Consider the following 17,726-nt stretch of genomic DNA (forward strand, 5'->3'; position numbering starts at 1 on the left):
TTGTGATTCTTTCTGAGAAATAGCCAAGTTGCTTAAGCCAAAAACCTGCTTTAATCTACTTTCAAAATCAATTAAAAATGTGTCCTCAGGCAAATACATGGCATGGAAAATCTCTGCCTCAAGGAATTAAAGTTTAGCAGAGCTATAATCAATGAGAAAATGGATTCAAAAATAGTGTATCTGAGGGAGTCTTGACAGGAGACATAAAATCATTTCTGTCTATGACATTACAGAACTCTGTCAGAGAGACAAAGTTAGTATTGATATAAAAGGTCTGATTGCACTTTCTGTTACCTGCAGTGAATACAGCTCTCTCTTGCTTAATGTTTATTTTGCATGTTCAACCATACGTGGGAACTACACCCACTGCCCTCTACAAAGTGTGCCCATATAAACCCTGCTGAAAAACTTTTGCACAGTAAGAACTTTAAATGTCAACATTTTATCTTACAGGTTAAAGAGGTGATTGGTGATGCCAACATAGTTTCACTAAGGGCAGATTATGCCTCACAAATCTGGTGGCCTTCTGCAATGGGGTTACGGCATTGGTGGTTAGGGGGAGAACACCTGACATTGTCTACCTGGACATGTGCAAAGCATTGGACGCTGTTCCCCATTATATCCTTATCTCTAAATTGGAGAGACATGGATTTGATGGATGGAGCCATTGGTGGCCGCACTCAAAGAGTTGCAGTCAATGGCTCAATGTCCAGGTGGAGATGAGCAATGAGCGGTGTTCCTCAGGGGTCAGTATTGGGACCGGCACTGTTTAACATCCTTGTCAGCAACATGGACAATGAAATTGAGTGAACCCTCAGCAAGTATGTCCAACAACATGAAGCTGCATGGTGAGGTCAACAAACAGGAGGGAAGAGATGCCATTTGGAGGGACCTGGACAGGCTTGAGAGGTGAACTGGTTGCTCCGAGCAGCTGTGGATGCACCATCCTTGGAAGTGTTTAAGGGGTTGGATGGGGCTTTGAGCAACTTGGTCTGGTGGAAAGTGTCCCTGCCCATGGCAAGGGGGTTGGAATTAGATGATCTTTAAGGTCCCTTCCAGCCCAATCCATTCTATGATTCCATAGGTTCTTGATTTCATCCATTTTATTTATACAAATTAAGAATAATGCAGAAAACACTTGGCCAAAGCGCACTTCTCCCCACGCTGATGTTTGAAAACCACTCTTTGCCACCAATCAGTGTATTACCTCTGAGCTGTTGCCTAAGGCTTGTCTTGGAGGTCACTAACGTGCCCGTGTGATGTGTACATGAGAACATATCCTCCCTCTACTGACCGATACGTCAATCAGCTTTTAATGTTTTAAAAATCTGAGGCAAGTTTTAACTACCTCAGCTATTCACAGATGTGGAAAAAAAAAAGTTGGAGATGAATAGAAACATTCTGGATATTTTTTTTAAGAGGAGAAAAACTTTTGCCTATCTGTTATCACCAGCACCTTTAACTTTGTACTTTTTCCACTTATAATGTTCTTCTCATGCAGCTTGCATGAGGTTTGGTCTTTTCAGGAATTCCAGGTGGATATTCCTGTGGAAGTTGGCAGTAGCTTGAATGGTTATTGCCATTTCCAGTGATGGAAACTACAGCCTTTTACCAAGCCATAAAAAACAAAATCTACTTCTGTAAACTGCTTCTGCTGCAGCAGTTTCAGAGTTCAAGAGAAGTAATGGATCCATTCAGGACATTATTTTTATCTGCATGTTATTTACTTACTTTACCTTGCTCTTCAGTGAAAACTGTGGAGTAAGCATACAACCTGCATGATTTTATACAGGGGATGTTATTTCCATGGTTATTTCCCTTTACAAGCTAGCCTCTTTTTCACCATATACAACATATATTCTTTAGGTGATTTTTTATTCAGGTAATGAAATCTTTGGTCTTCCATTTGTTGGAGCTACTGGCATTGATCTATATCAGTAACCTAATTGCCGGTAGACCAGAGCTTGACTACTGGCAGTATATAACCCATATTACTGGCAGTAATAACCCATCTCCTCACACAATTTTGACATATGCTAGCTAGCACCCTCCATGGCAGTGCAGGTATGGCTCTGGGAATAGCTGAAGTCAGGGATCATTCCCTGCAGACAGTAATATATTTGGGGACAAGAAAGGCTGGCTGCCTAGACAAGTACCATTTGCCATTGAGGCTGGAGAACAGGTCATGCTTTAGTTTGCTGTGGTAGAGATTGCTGTGACAGAATGCCAGATTGCTTTAACTTGATTATGAAGAGAAGTATTAAAATTTCTGTTAGAAGGTGACAGATTCAGAAGAAAATAAATATTCTTTCATGCTTGCCATGGTACAGAATTTGGTTCAGATCCCAAGAAATGCAAAAACATAAAGGTGACTATTGCTTTAGGCTAATGGTCCAGCTACCCCCTGCTATGCTTCAGTAACTGACAGTAGAAATGTAAGAAAGAGTAAAGAATCAGGGAAAGCACATATTTCCCTGTGTATTCCCCTAGCATTCAGCAATGTGTGACTGAGGGACTGTCTGAGCCAGAACTGGGTGGTCAAACATGACTGTCCTTCAATCACACATCCCCAGTCATGCACCAAGGTCACTACCTGGTTTAAATAGAATATACTAAAAAAGTAAAATCATAAAATCTTCTAAAGTGTCTTCCAAAAGGAAACAAACAAACTAAAAAAAAAGGAGTAGAAGAATTTTTGACCTCTTAATAAGTGAATTGTTCCACTGACATTTAGTGCACCTCAATGTGCCTTATATAATTAGAGGAGATCACCATAATCTTCTGGACCCCTCTATAAGGCTTAGACCACAGGTATTCTCCTTGTAATTTGTATAACTCCCTCTGCTACATTTGGAGACAGGACATCCATTTCTGCACTACCTGCATTTTTATTACACACCAACTAACACAAACAACTTCATTCAAAGTTAAGCAGGTTTGGAGCCATAGCTTTTTCTTTTAATAATCCTGACACAAACTATAGGTACTCAGGCCTCCTTCTTTTCTGTTGGATTTAACCCATCTTTTGTTGTTTAGTCTGTTTAAAAGTCCTACAGCTCAAGAAATATGATTGAATACTATCATTATTATGATTGTGGCCTCATGTTGCCAATTTATTTACACATAACCTCATGGAAGATGGCTTTAAGGCTCTTAATAGATCACCAAGTAGGTTTAGTATGCAATGGACAGCTACTCAATACCTATCTGAAATTGAAGCAGTAGAAATAACACCTCCAGGAAAGAGGAGCCCCATACATTGTTAATGCACCAGGAAGGGTGCGGACAACAGCCAGAGGGAATCCTGTCCCACTGAATACCACGGCCCCCCCGCACCCTGCAGAGCACTGCAAACAGGTGGTCTCACCTCCATTGCTAGCAGTACAGGTTGTGTTTTGGGCCTGGTGTTGCATTAACCTGCTGAGTGCAGGGAGTCCAAGACAGCCTGTCTTGGAGTGTTTTATGAGCAGGCTCTAAGTTGGTGATTTTATATATTTATATTAAATGACCCTCTCTTTATTTCTGCCTCTTCTGTTTCTTCCTTTTCATCCGTTAGAAGGACCTGGACAGGTTGGATCAATGGGCAGAGGCCAAAGGGATGAGGTTCAATATGGCTAAATGCCAGGTCTTGCACTTTGTTCACAACAGCCCCATGCAGTGCTACAGACTTGGGGCAGAGCGGCTGGAAAGCTGTGCAGAGGAAAAGGATTTGGTGGTGCTGATTGATGCTTGCCTGAACATGAGCCGGCAGTGTGCCCAGGTGGCCAAGAAGGCCAACGGCATCCGGGCTTGTATCAGGAATAGTGCAGCAAGCAGGAGCAGGGAGGTGATCGTCCCCCTGTACTCTGCTCTGGTGAGGCCGCACCTCGAGTACTGTGTTCAGCTTTGGGCTCCTCACTAAAAGAAAGACGTTGAGGCCCTGAAGCGTGTCCAGAGAAGGGCAACGAAGCTGGTGAAGGGTCTGGAACACAAGTCCTGTGAGGAGTGGCTGAAGGAACTGGGGTTTGTTTAGTCTGGAGAAGAGGAAGCTCAAGACGTTATTGCTCTCTATAGGTACCTGAAAGGAAGGTGTGGGGAGCTGGGGGTCACCCTCTTCACACAGTTAACTAGTTATAGGACTAGAAGGGATGTCCTCAAGTTGTGCCAGGGGAGGTTTAGGTTAGAAATTAGGAGACATTTCTTCTCAGAAAGAGTAGTCAGGCATTGGAATGGGTTGCCCAGGGAAGTGGTGGAGTCACCGTCGCTGGGGGTGTTCAAGGAAAGGTTGGACCTCGCGCTTAGGGACATGGTTTAGTGGGTGATATTGGTGGTAGGGTGATGGTTGGACCAGGTGATCTTGGAGGTCTTTTACAACCTTAATGATTCTATGATTCTATGACTCAGTTGTATTTTATTGCAACAGTTCTTCCCACTTACTTCATATCAGATTACTTAAATGTAAGCTATGTGTCTTGAACATGTCACAAAACTGATCCAGTAAGGTATTGAATAATGAAGTCAGCCACTCACTTTCTTAGCTTTCTGTGTATGGTATGATACATTCCTTTGCAAAGTAAGAATGTTGTTTAATATTTAATTGATGTCAACTTGTAAATAATGGGGAAGCATTGCCAAGGAAAACTTGGGAATTTGGGAAAAATAGCCTGTGAAAATTCTGAAAATACTCAGGTTCTTCTTGGAAATATTTAAGTATTTTGATATATAACAGTAGCTCTGATGCACAAATGTAACATACCGAAAAAAACCCACCAAATTCATATGAAATTACATAAAGTACAAAACCAAAAATATTACACCAATCACTGAATTTCTTTGTTTGTCATGACATTTAAAATACTTATTTGGTTTAGCAATTTCTGTCAGAAATTAAAAGCATGTAGAAAATCACTAAAATGCTTTTTTTTTTTTTCTACTCTTCATCGATAGAGAGCGCTATTAGATAGCTACAGCTCACAAAACACTGTAAAGTCAAACAGGCACTGGAACACCGTATGCAGCCAGCGGTACAGCAGTGTGGATAATGTCAAAGTCAACTTCAAAATTAGAGAAAAAGTAAGATTAGGCTTTGCATCATATTTTAAAGCAGTATAAATACTTTTTTTTTTTTTTTTCCCCACAAGATGCTATAGGCATAACATTAGCAATTATGAATTCAGAGACCCGAGCACCGTCTGTTCATATACTCTTCCATTGAGGCAAGAGATAAAAGCTGTTCACAAATAGCTGCTTAGAACAAATCCGTTGCATGCGATGAAGCTGTATGCTTGTCCGTATCAAGATGTTATCTGAAGATTAATAAGACTGAGTGAAATTAATTAAATTACAGTGGCAAAGGGAATTAAGTGAAAATATGAAATGCGTGGTGCACCGTAGTCATTACTGCACATATCTTGTGCTCCTTGGTGCTTAATTGAAGGAGTTGAGGGAGTATTTGCCACCCTTTTTCCTACAGTTTTCTTATGAAGAATGGTAAGAATGTTTGGCTTCGGCAAGTCAATTAGAAATGCAAGTTCTCATGGACACAAACAACCAAACTTGTTATTAGGGTTTGGCAACTGAACTACATCCAGTCACCTTCATGCAAATGATTTGGTCCTGATATTTTATAAACTTTTCCTATTATACACACATTTTGCTTAAGTCAAATACCAGATAGCAGCTTCTCCTCTCCTTTTCTAATAGTGCATCGCAAATATGTTTGTGCATTCATACAGGATACATAGGCACATGACTCTGTTCTATCTATTTAAAGAACTTTCTCATTTTAAAAAGCAGAACTGACATCACTAATCAGGCGGAGGCTTTTAGATACCTCTCATCACTGTCATTGATGAACTACCAGAATGATACAATGTGGAATTAATGTTTGAGTAAGTGGGAATAAGCGATAGCCAATCCCCAGAGTCTAGCTTGATTTAGATCATCCTGAATAGTATTCTACGAACACCACATATAAAAATTGACCTTATGAGAAATTCTTTCTCAAGAGCTAAATACAATTAAGTAAACAACATTTTCAACCTTTCCTTCTCTCTCCTATGTTCTTAAGCATTTTATGCAATATGATTAGACAGATGTGCAAACTGAGAATATCCAAAAAATTGAGGAAAAAAGATTAATCACTTGATTTAATCGTTGTTTAAATCAAAGAAAAATCTTGCAGCATCTGGAGTGCTGTATGATCAAGTTCTCCCAAATAAACAGGAGCTTCAGATAACAAAATATTAAAAGAAGGTTAGGATTTTTTTTTTCCTCTTGACTCATTTCCCAGCTGCTTACTGCAAAGTTTCTTGTGCCTCCTTTGAGCTATCTTTTATTAGGCACTGTCAGATAAAGTAGGACAGTACAATCTATTAGCATATTGGTCCAACGCAGTATGGCACCAACTGCATTCTGATGTTAATTTTAAACATTTTCAGGCTTTAGCACTTTGGGGCTAGCTCTCAGTCCCAAGTCTGTTTTGCCAGGAGAAGAATGATCCATCTGCTCGGCACACATCTCTGGCTGACATCTGCCTGACAGGGCTTACGGCACAGGACAGAACCTGATCACATTCATGATCTTGGCATTTGAACAGCATACTCAGTGCCTCTGTTTTTCAGCTACAAGCGGATAGTACATAATGGATCTGTTTGTATGTGCTAGGCACTCAGATCCAGATTCATGCCTACTCAGGTCATTGGTGGTGAAATGAAGATACCAGCAGAGCTTGACCCCAGATGCCATTCAAAAGTCTCTGGTGGTAATATGGCAAAATCTGTGAGGGAAGCAGTCAGAGCATGTAGGTTAATCTATGTGAAACTGTGCTGCAGACAGTGGAACTATCATTATAAAATCCTCTACAGACATTTCAAAGGGTTTTTTTCCATACTTTGTACACAATGCACCACTTGTTTAATTCACATAAAGGAACTTCCTGTATGTACATTTGAAAAGCCTTTTACAATTGCCTGGGCTATAGAAAAAAAAAAAATAAAAAAAGCTGTCTTTTGTCATCCAGGCATAGTATTTTTACAGCATGCAGAAGGAAATGACTCTGCCAGAAGGGTATGGTCCCACGACCTGTGTCACACAATGGTGTTCTTGTGGAAGCATTTTATATGGCAGCAAATTTCAAAGCCGATTCTGTGAAAAGCTGATTATTATCTTGAAAAATTTCAGTAAACACCTTCACTTAAATCTAGGGATTTCATCCCATTCTGCCCACAAACAAGGAGCAGATCCTTCCGAATGGACCTGCTCTAACTGCATCCCTCAGGCTCATCTTCCAGTGACCAGTACAAGATGCCTGCTACAAAGGTGAAAGATTGCTACCTTTCAGTCACCAATTTGCTCAGTTCTGCAGAAGTGTAAATCAGCTGTACAAGGGTGGTTGACAGAGTTGTCAGCAGCCTGGGCTTTATAATTTTCCATGCAGTTGAGCCAGACTGCCTCCCTGACCTTGTATGTCTGTCCTCCTCCTCTCCCTGCAGAGCGCACGGTTCTTCACTGTCCCTGCCTGCAATCTTGCCACTGTTGGTGCCAGAGCCTTCCCAACTGCTGCTTCTGCCATCTGGAACAGCTTTCCTGTGTCTCACTGCTTCATTGCTCCTCTGTTTCCATTCAAATCTCTGTCCTTTCTCCCTCATCTATTACTTCATCATTTTTCTTTTTCCCTCTGCTGTTATTTATTTTTTTAACTCTGCAATGCCACTTGGGCTCCAGCTTGCATAAAAATGTGCTAAAATAAAATTAAAAAAATGGTTGATAGTGATTGATATTCCTTGTGACTATTTTAGAATATGAAATGAAAAAAGGGAATGGGAATGGGAAATAGAGGTTAGGTTGCAAATAGAGTAACAGTAAAAACAAATTCCACAACAATAGCACTCCTTTTAAAAGGATTTCTCTTATTTGAGGGACAGCTTCTCTTAGAAGAGCCAGAAATAGGGAAGACCAAGCGTTCTGAACCTTTGTGGTGTGCTGAATGTCCCTCTCTATTTTGCCTGGTTCAGGTAACTTGTGCTATCACATCGTTCTCCCTTATCCCAGGCCAATGCTCTGAGAAGCAGGCTAACAGACATTTATGTGCCCCAGCTACTTTTCCTTGCCAGGATTCAAGATTCCTGAACCTGACCCAGCATGAAAGAGAAAGAAAGCTTCTGAATTCACACTCCCTTATATTCTAAATACCACTAAAACCGTGCAGAAAGCATTCTTACAGAGTTCCTTTCCTGCATTAAAATGCATAAAACAATATTCTGAGGAAGTAGATTTTGATTATATATAAGCCTGTCTGCAACAAATATAAAGGTGCATTTCTTTTTCTTTTCTTTTTCCCCCACAAATCCCACACCAGAGTGTGTTAAACCCATGTACGGAGTATGTGGTTCATTTTCTGCCCAAGGAAATTCCAAGTTTTGGGCTTCTCACTCAGGCAGTCAAGAGATTTCTTGGAGGAAAGGCTTAGAAACAGTTTACAAAACTGTGCATGGCACTGAAACAAGATGTTTCACTACTATTATAATATCTAGATATGGGGTGCCATGAAATACACAGGCAACTCACAAGGTTCTCACCATACAGGGGCAGGTATACTTTGCAGTACACATTGTGGTTCTGCCTCCCTGATTGGTGATGTGCCTCTAGCCCATGGACCTGCATGTTCATACAAACTTCTGGATGAAAGTCTGGTGCATACTCTGGTCCCACCCAGCCAGAGAGTTGATTTACCAGATTTTACATTTTAATCTCTCTCTCTTTTTTTTTTTTCTTTTCTTTTTTTATTTTTTTCTCCAGTTTTCACAATGAGAAAATTCCTAATTTTCAAAAATTATTTCTGATTTCACATTCATTATAGATATGCAGTATATTTAATTAGCAAAAATATTTATCAAAGTCATGACAACCCCAGTGATCTAGTCTGGATTCAGTTACAACAGACAAAAATGGTTTGCTTTTTGGCAAGTAAAGTATTTTTAAAAAGTTCTGATACTTAAAAAGCAGTCACCCACTTATGCCTGCATTTTTTTTTTTTTGTTTATCAGATATGCATGCTGCCTGGGTTGCTATCACAATTAGAAACATAAATCCAGCATTTGATGCTAATATTTGCTCTTAAAATGACCACACAAAAATACCCATTGATATTTTGCACTAATCTAGAAAATGCATGCATGTGGATACAAAAATTGTACAAATTAATTAGATTTCTTTTTTTAAAATGTCACCATACACACCCTAAAACAGATGCTAAATTCTAACTTTGAGACAAGATATGTTTTAAATGCCATGTAGCTAAGCTAGTTACACCAAGCTAATGAAAAAATCCACTAATGTGGAAAATAAAAATTAAAGTTAAACTTCTCACATAATTGAAAAGCAACAATATTTTTATTGGTCCTGTACAACCTTTATTTAGTTCATTTGGTAGTATACTGTAGAATGAAGAAAAATGGAATCAGTTTGTACTTAAAGTAGCAGAACATTGCTGACTTCGCTAGTGATGATGTAACAGCAAGTAACTACGGTGTAAGAAAGGGATCTCTAATGCAGACACATTGTTACTCTAAGCAGAAGCCGGTATGAGTCACAGTGAACATGTCAGGATTGCATATTTAAGTTGGTATGCAGGGCTCAAGCAGCGAAGAATCAAGAAGACCACTTCTGCTATGCTGAGAGATATCTGGGAGGAATCCAAGAAGAAAACTGCAGGCTGCTAAAATGAGACTTGCAGAGGACACAGAGAGTGCAGAAAACAAGGAAGGAAAAGAAAAGATCATTATTCACAGGTAGCTGAGTGAACAGATAAGACATAATAATATCTCAGGTGATTTGGTGTTACATGCTAACATAGGTCAGCCTGAATTTGATGGTAACACGTCAAATATATCATACACAACAGTCACTAGCAATGGAGCATGCCTTTCTGTCTTTCACTGCAGTGTCTTAATGATGTGTATATATTTAAATAGTCAGACTTATTTCTTAAACATACCTGATCATCTACCTCATATACGTTTGAGATGTGAAACAACTGGCTAGGTATCATTCAGCAGTGTGCCATATTCACTGACTCACTGCTGCATAGCAGCATTTACAAATCTATGAAATTAGTGCAAAATTTTAACAAAGCAATGCAAAGTAATATATAGTGAAGAAAACGAGCTTGTCTAATACTACCTTACTCATTCTCAGTGCTTAGGAAATAAAGGGTTTTTAAAGAATTAAGCCCAAATCGCTTTAAGTGCAGGTGTTTGTGTTTGGGGGGAAGGTGTCAAAAGAGCACACAGCAGTCTCTGCAGTTACTTTTTCTTTGAATGTTTGTTGCTGATGGTCCACCTACACCACTCTGCAGGGCTGAACTTGCTCCTGGAGTCTACTTTCCTACCAATTGAACTAGTTTTCTGAAAGGGCCCCAGAATGAGTTATGAGGCTCTATCATCTATCATTTCATAGCTTTAGAGTTTTCTAGATTTCAAGGGAACAGTTAGCTTAAAAGAGATAACCAGACCTACAGAAATGGCAATGAAAAGACAGGAGCATTCAGGAGTCAATTTCGTTTCAAAGTCTGTAAGCAGACATGGACCAGTCACTTTATCAAGTTGTATTTTTCTGAAAATTATACCTTGTTCTGTTTTCAAATTTAATTGACCTGATTTTTTTTTCTTGCTTAAAAAAAAAAATGTTTCTGATCTGTTAGATAAATATGGAGTTGTATTCTATTTTTATTGTTATTAGATTGGATGTCTAATAAGTTTCCTGTTCAGACCCTTCACAAATAAGCAAGTAGCAAAATCTATTCATTTCTTTGATGGCAACAAAATTCTTCAGTCTAATTAGAGAGATACAGATTCAATATGAAGAATGAAATGGAAGATAACCTCAAATCTCATTTTATTTCATTACAGAGGTGTAATTTGCCAACATGAAATAAAGATTTAAAAGAACAAAAGGTTTTCACTGCAAACATTCAGTATAAATGAGACAGTTATCTAACTCTACAGACAAGTTGGTCTTATACCATAATTGTGACCTTCAACACCATCCATCTGCTACAGTGTAAATTAGAAACCATCAACCAAAGGATTCAACTTTCCACTGGTGAGATCATTTAGATGTCTTCAGCTTTAAGTATTTCTTCTGCAGTCCATGGTTCTGTCTAATTAACTGGCATCAAGGAAAAAATTCACAGGTATGGTAGATGCTTCTTTAATATGTCTGTTGCTGCACTATGACAGCTCATTACAAAATCGTGGGATTGTAAAACCTTGATGAATGGGAAGAAGTCAATAAAACTAGATGGAACCAGTGGCATGAAGGCAGAAATGTGGGTGCTTAGCATACATAGAAGGTGCTAGGTGGCATTTCTGAAACCAAATACAGAATTTTGAGTTTTGAGGAATCTCAAGACAAAGTCTTTCGTTACTTTGGAAAAAGATTAGCAGATGTGCATTACCTTGTATAGGTAATTGTTCAAAGTCAGTTAGGATATGAATCATCTCCATATTGGCGATGTTTATGGACAGCAATGGGACTGTGCATATTCAATCATGATAAATATTTCTACCTCCCCCACGTTTCATTTCTTCTCAGGAAGACTTCATTTCTTCTCATTTCTTCTCAAGTACCTCAACACAACATAGTAGTGTAATGTGTTATGTAGATGCAATCTGATATTTAGATGTAGTCTGAGCTCTGAAAAAGGTATTCACATTGTACTAGGATGTTTTGTCCCCAGACAAGCCCTGCTGAGAACCGTTAAACAATCACTTTTGCAGATTTGATCCCTAAAAGTTTAAAGATTTAGCAAAAGAAAGCTGTGAGGAAAGTTCCTAAGCTCAAAACTTTCTTGGTATTCTCTTGTACATCTCTATATACACAGATTATTAGTACACTGCTTTAAATAATATTTACTTACATTGCTAAGATGTCCTGAGGTACACTGAGGCCTCTGGACAGAAATTCTCAAAACAGAAATCCAGATAGCTGTTTTAATGGGCCACAAAGACATGTGCAAGCCTTTCTTGGAGTATTTTGTCCTTTAAATAAAGAAAGCAAACAAAACCCCAATTAAGCCTGTTTTTAAAAGGCTCATTCTCAGCAAGTAAAGAAACATTACTACGCAAAGCAAGTGACAGTAATCAAAGCATTGCAACAGAAGCATCCAGAGCTATTGTGGAACACACTGAAAAGGAAAAACAAAACAAACAAACAAAAAAACCCAGCATATTGGGAAAGGTTGTTTTAGCAGAACAGATGCCCACTTGTTCAATAAATTGCCTTGTTTAGTATGTTTGTTTGTTTTAAAAGAGAATCTAAATTTCTGAGAGATAGTTACATTTAAAAAAACGCTCATCTTGGCTAATACAGGCAATGTTCCCATTACACAGTTCCAGAGTAATAATATGCTTCCATATATGAAATTCACAATGTAATAAAGTTAATGTAAGCTTTAAACAGATGATTTTGAGTACTGAGACAATGCTGAGGAGAAGTTCTGTCTTGTCAAACATTTGTCTGAGTTTAAGTAATTAGCTGCTCCACTAATTCCATAGTAATGTATAGAGAATTTCCTTTTCTTAGATGTATAGATGTATGTGACCAGCTATTCATTTACTGAAGTGCATCTATAGTTACTAGATTCATTTACTGAAGTGCATATAGAGAAACAGGTTATTTGTTTTGGAATCTCAATTAAAAAAACACTATTATTTTAATGTGTGTTTTACTTGAGTAAAACTAGCTGATATTTGATATTCTGTAGGAAAATGCTGGCAAGTAAAGACAGCAGAGCTTGATTGTTAGTCATTCTTGGCACACTTCTTTGGAAAAAAAAAAAACAACAAAAAAAGAAAAACAAAACAAAAAACACCAAAACACCAGTCTATGGAACTTAATCCATTTTTGTAATTTAGTTATTACATCAGATTATAAATCAGAATTAATGTGAGCAACATACTTAATATCACTGCTTATAAATATGAAGTGGCAACTTAAATTTAAAATGTTCTTGGTAGGCTAGATCTGTGAATGCCTCTTTAGCTCACATTCAGTAATTTGGATTACAGGATATAATCAGCACTTTAATCATTTATTGCAATTACTCAATAATGAAAAAAGGCATGAAGAGGGAAAGGGTGCATTATCAACCTAAATTAAGTAAAAGAAGTAATATAATTTAATTGACCCACTAACTTTTTATTTTCCACTAAGATAAATACATTTTTTTATTAATTCTTTGTGCTAAAACTTATCAGTACATCTTTCATTCTTACTATTTAATGTCATTGTTTGCTAAAGATGTGCAAAATGACACTTTTAGTATAGCAACAGTTAACTATCTAACTATTAACACTATTAATACATATATATAAAGCTATATATACATTCATATATATATTCATACATATATATATATTCCCTCTCCTGCATGGTGTATTTTGTTGGTATGAATGTAAAATTCACAGTAAATTAAATACTGTAGTTAGAATTGTACCCAAAACTTCATAACTGGTTTGAAATGGAGCATCAAATCACCATTGGTCCACAGCTTATCTTTTCATAGAATCATAGAACAGCATAGAATTGAAGGGACCTTAAAGATTACCTAGCTCCAACCCCTCTGTCATAAGCAGGGATGCCACCCCCTAGACCAGATTGCCACGGGCCATGTCCAGCCTGGCCTTGAACAATTCCAGAGATGGGGCATCCACAGCTTCTCTGGGAAACCTGTTCCAGTACCTCGCCACCCTCTGAGGGAAGAATTTCCTCTTAACATTTAATCTAAATCTCCCCTCTTTCAGTCTAAAATCATTCCCTCTTGTTCTACCATAATCTGCCCAAGAAAAAAGTTGCTCTTCATCTTTTTCATAAGCCACCTTAAGTATTGAAAAGCTGCAATGAGATCTCCCTGGATCCCTCTCTTCAGGCTGAACAGACCTAGCTTTCTCAGCCTTTTCTTTCCACACCCTTCTTGTGCTGGGGGCCCCAGACCTGGGTGCAGGACTCCAAGTGGGGCCTCATAAGGGCAGAACAGAGGGGGACTAGCACCTCCCTTGACATCTTGTTCATGCCTCTGTTGATGCAGCACTGCCGGCTCATGTCAAACTTTTTAACCACCAGAACCCACAAGTCTTTCTCTGCAGGGATTCTCTCAATGAGTTCTTCTCTCATTTTGTACTCCTGTCTGAGATTGCCCTGACAAAGGAGAAGCACCTTCTACTTGACCCCACTCGATCCCACTGTCTATGTCGTTGATAAAGGTATCAAACAGCACCGGTCCCTGGACAGACTCCTGAGGGACACCACTCGTCACCAGCCTCCACTTGGACGTAGAGCCATGGACTGCAACTCTCTGGGTGCAGCCTTCAAGCCAATTCCTCATCCACTGAATGGCCCACCCTTCAAATCCATATTTCTCCAATTTAGAAATCAGGATGTTGTGTCGGACTGTGTCAAAGGCCTTCCAGAAGTCCAAGTAGATGACATTGGTCAGTCTTCTTTTGTCAACTGATGCAGCCACCCCATCACAGAAGGCCACCAGATGGGTCAGGCGTGATTTGCCCTTGGTGAAGCCATGCTGCCTGTCCCAGATCACCTCCTTGTCCTTCATGTGACTCAACACTGCTTCCAGGAGGATCTCTTCCATAATCTTGCCCCGTACAGAGGTGAAGCTCACCAGTCTGTAGTTCCCTGGGTCCTCCTTTTACAGCAATACAGAGCCACATTAAACTTCCACAGATTATTGCTAATGAACAATTCCATTTTGTTGCCATACCTTCTGAATACTAAATTCCAGTTCTTTGAGGTCTGAAAATATTGCCAAAAAAGAAAGAAATCTTTGGAATATAATGTTTATGTAGAAGATATAAGGAATGGATTTGGATTTCTGAACCACAAAGAGGTTCAGAAATTAGGAGGAATTTAGGATCTTGGTTTTAATTGGCCTAATATAAAACTCCGGCTTATAAAATTTTGAATCTCTCCAAATATCTATGGGGATTAGTGTCTAATTTACAAATATTTCCACCTCAGTAAACAGGGACATGCATAAGTTGATGTGCTTAATATGAGAGCCTCATTTTAGAAACTGCCAACTAATGAAAACCACTGAGTAGTACCATTGAATAAGATAAAGTCTGTGAAAAAGGCTTTACTCAAAATATAGCAACTCCTTCACCATTTTGGATAGCAAACTAATTAGACACTTCCATATGCAGTAGTATAAATTTAACCTGAACCTGAAAACTAGGCACAAGCGACATCTGTGTTAATTATATTCTGACAATTATTCAGTTAGTAAACAGGAGAAAGCAAATTAGTTAAGAAAAGGCATGATAAGAATTTCATTTGGTGAAAGTCAAAGCAAATAAAATATTTTAACTCAGATGCAAGTTTATAACATGTATTGTAAATATGTCATTTGATATAGATAAAGTAATTTTAATATCATAATTGGATAATCAGATTATCAAACGTCATAAGATGGAAACAAACCTAGAAAAATTCTAAGTGTGGTTGATTACATAGCTGATTTACTTCACCAAATTATTTTTACTTCCTGTTTTCTAATTATTGTATTTTAATTATAGTGTAAAAATAAATTAAATAAATGGTAGAGAATTCACATTTTTTCTATTAGTATGAATTTCATGCTCACTGATAAACAAGATTGAACCTATGAACTTTTGTCACCTAATTTCACAAGACTGGGCAACACTGTATATTTATTTCCAAACAACCAAACTCCACTACCCAATCAATCAGCTATCCAACCCAGATAATACGATACACATCTTACATTTAGAACCATGTCATAACATAAATAGGAAATCAACATATTTTTGGAACTTTTACAACATATTTGAAGAGCTAGACATGCTAATAGGGAGGACTTATGTCAACACAACAAAAAGTTTCTCTGTTCATGGTTTCAGAGTTTGATAAAACTTCACTTTTGAGAAACTCTAGATAATGTTTTAAGGAAAAGTCTTAGCACTAATAGCAGCAATACACATTTAGCAATACACTCATTACAGAGATGGTGTAGTCATTGTAGAGCTGGCATGTAGGAGCCATGAAAGGACAGAGAATATTCCATGAATATGAAATCTTCAGAGAATTCAGCTGCTAAATGTGGTTGTTATGTACTGTAAATAAAAAGTGATCTGAAAGCTTGTAACCTGTCCAAACCTGGGTGAATTTTTATGCAGTGAATTACTTGCCAAACATGAAGTCTGTCAAAGCATGGAGGTCTTGGAGTTCTTCAACGTAAATGGTTGCAATCATTCGTTTAAAAAATTGATTAATATGCAATGTTTGACTCGTATATTAGTCTCAGCACTATTTAAACTGTTTCAGCTTAAAAGCAAAACAATAAAAAGAAGCAAAAATCAGTCTCACACTGATATCCACTCCTGAAAATTCATCCAAAGCAACTAAACCCTTTCGGAAATATCAGACAACTCCATCTTTAAGTGGTCCTCAAAACAGTGACTATAAAACTGATTTGGTTATGGGGCTCCTTGCTGAGTACAGTAGCAGCTGTAGCTATGTAGCTACAGCTGTGCTTCTGTTGAATCTATGACTTTCCCATGCCTTTTTCATGGAGTTTTAAACTACATTAACATTTTCATCAGATAGAAAACTACTTACAATTTCAATCCCTTGTCATACTTAGTAAATGCCTCTGAATTACTGGAACTGCAATGTCCATTATTAAGCTCAGAGAAGACTTTTTTTTTTTTTTGGATGAGTCATAGACTCCCACTAACTGGAGACTAGTAAGCCTTACAGACTTAAAAAAATCTACATGGAACAAGAGTTAGATAAATAAGGCCTTGCAAACCATTTATTTAACACTTTTCTCTGATGACAACAACACAAGGTAAAAATTCAATTGTTGGACCTGGTGGAAACTGATGCAAGGCAGGAGCAGGTGTCTGCCAAGGTTTTGCCTTGGTATATATAATGCACCAGGGTGCTCAGAGAGGCTCTGGTACCTAACAGCTTGTTGGCTCTGCTGAGACTGGGAGGAAAATGGCTGAGAACCACAGTACGACACACTTGGAAATAAATGTTTTGCACAGCCTGAGAACATGATAAGAATTTTGGAGTCGTGTGTATTTCCAAGTAAAATCTAATTTTCTTCGAATGAGTGTGCTCTTTGAGAAATGGGCCCTCATTTATGCAAATTGGTTTTAAATGAGAATATTTAACGAAAGGATTTGATCCTTGTATAATGAAAGCTGTTATAAATGTGCACCTAGGCAGCACAGGCAGCCTTACTGCCTATTCAAGCACTTATTCTAGGGTTTCTTTTTTACTCTGACAAAGTTTATACATGCTCCTAATTAGAATGAAAAATAGTTAGATGAAGGATATTTTCAACTCAACTATTCTTCTGCTACCTTTATAAATCTAAGAAGGGGTTACTGGACTGACAGGTGGCAGCATGGCCCAGTGGATGTTAAATTGCTTAGAAATATTTTGGGCTTTTCAAGTTTTAAAAGAAAGAAAAGGTTCCAACCTTTCTTTGTTTATATGTCACTCAAAAATGGTTGGTTGTAAAAGTTCTGACCTTGTTCTGCACCTAATACTCCAAGGGACCTATTGCATAGGGCATATTTGAATAGATTTGGTTAAGAAAATACAAAAATTAAATTTTGAATCTCTTAATATTCAATTATGCTCAAACTATACTGAAGGAAATTTCAAGGAGGTTGTAAGTTCTTTTGGCATGCTAA

This window comes from Anser anser (genome assembly GCF_964211835.1).
Source record: "Anser anser genome assembly, chromosome: 2".
Lineage (NCBI taxonomy): Eukaryota > Metazoa > Chordata > Aves > Anseriformes > Anatidae > Anser > Anser anser.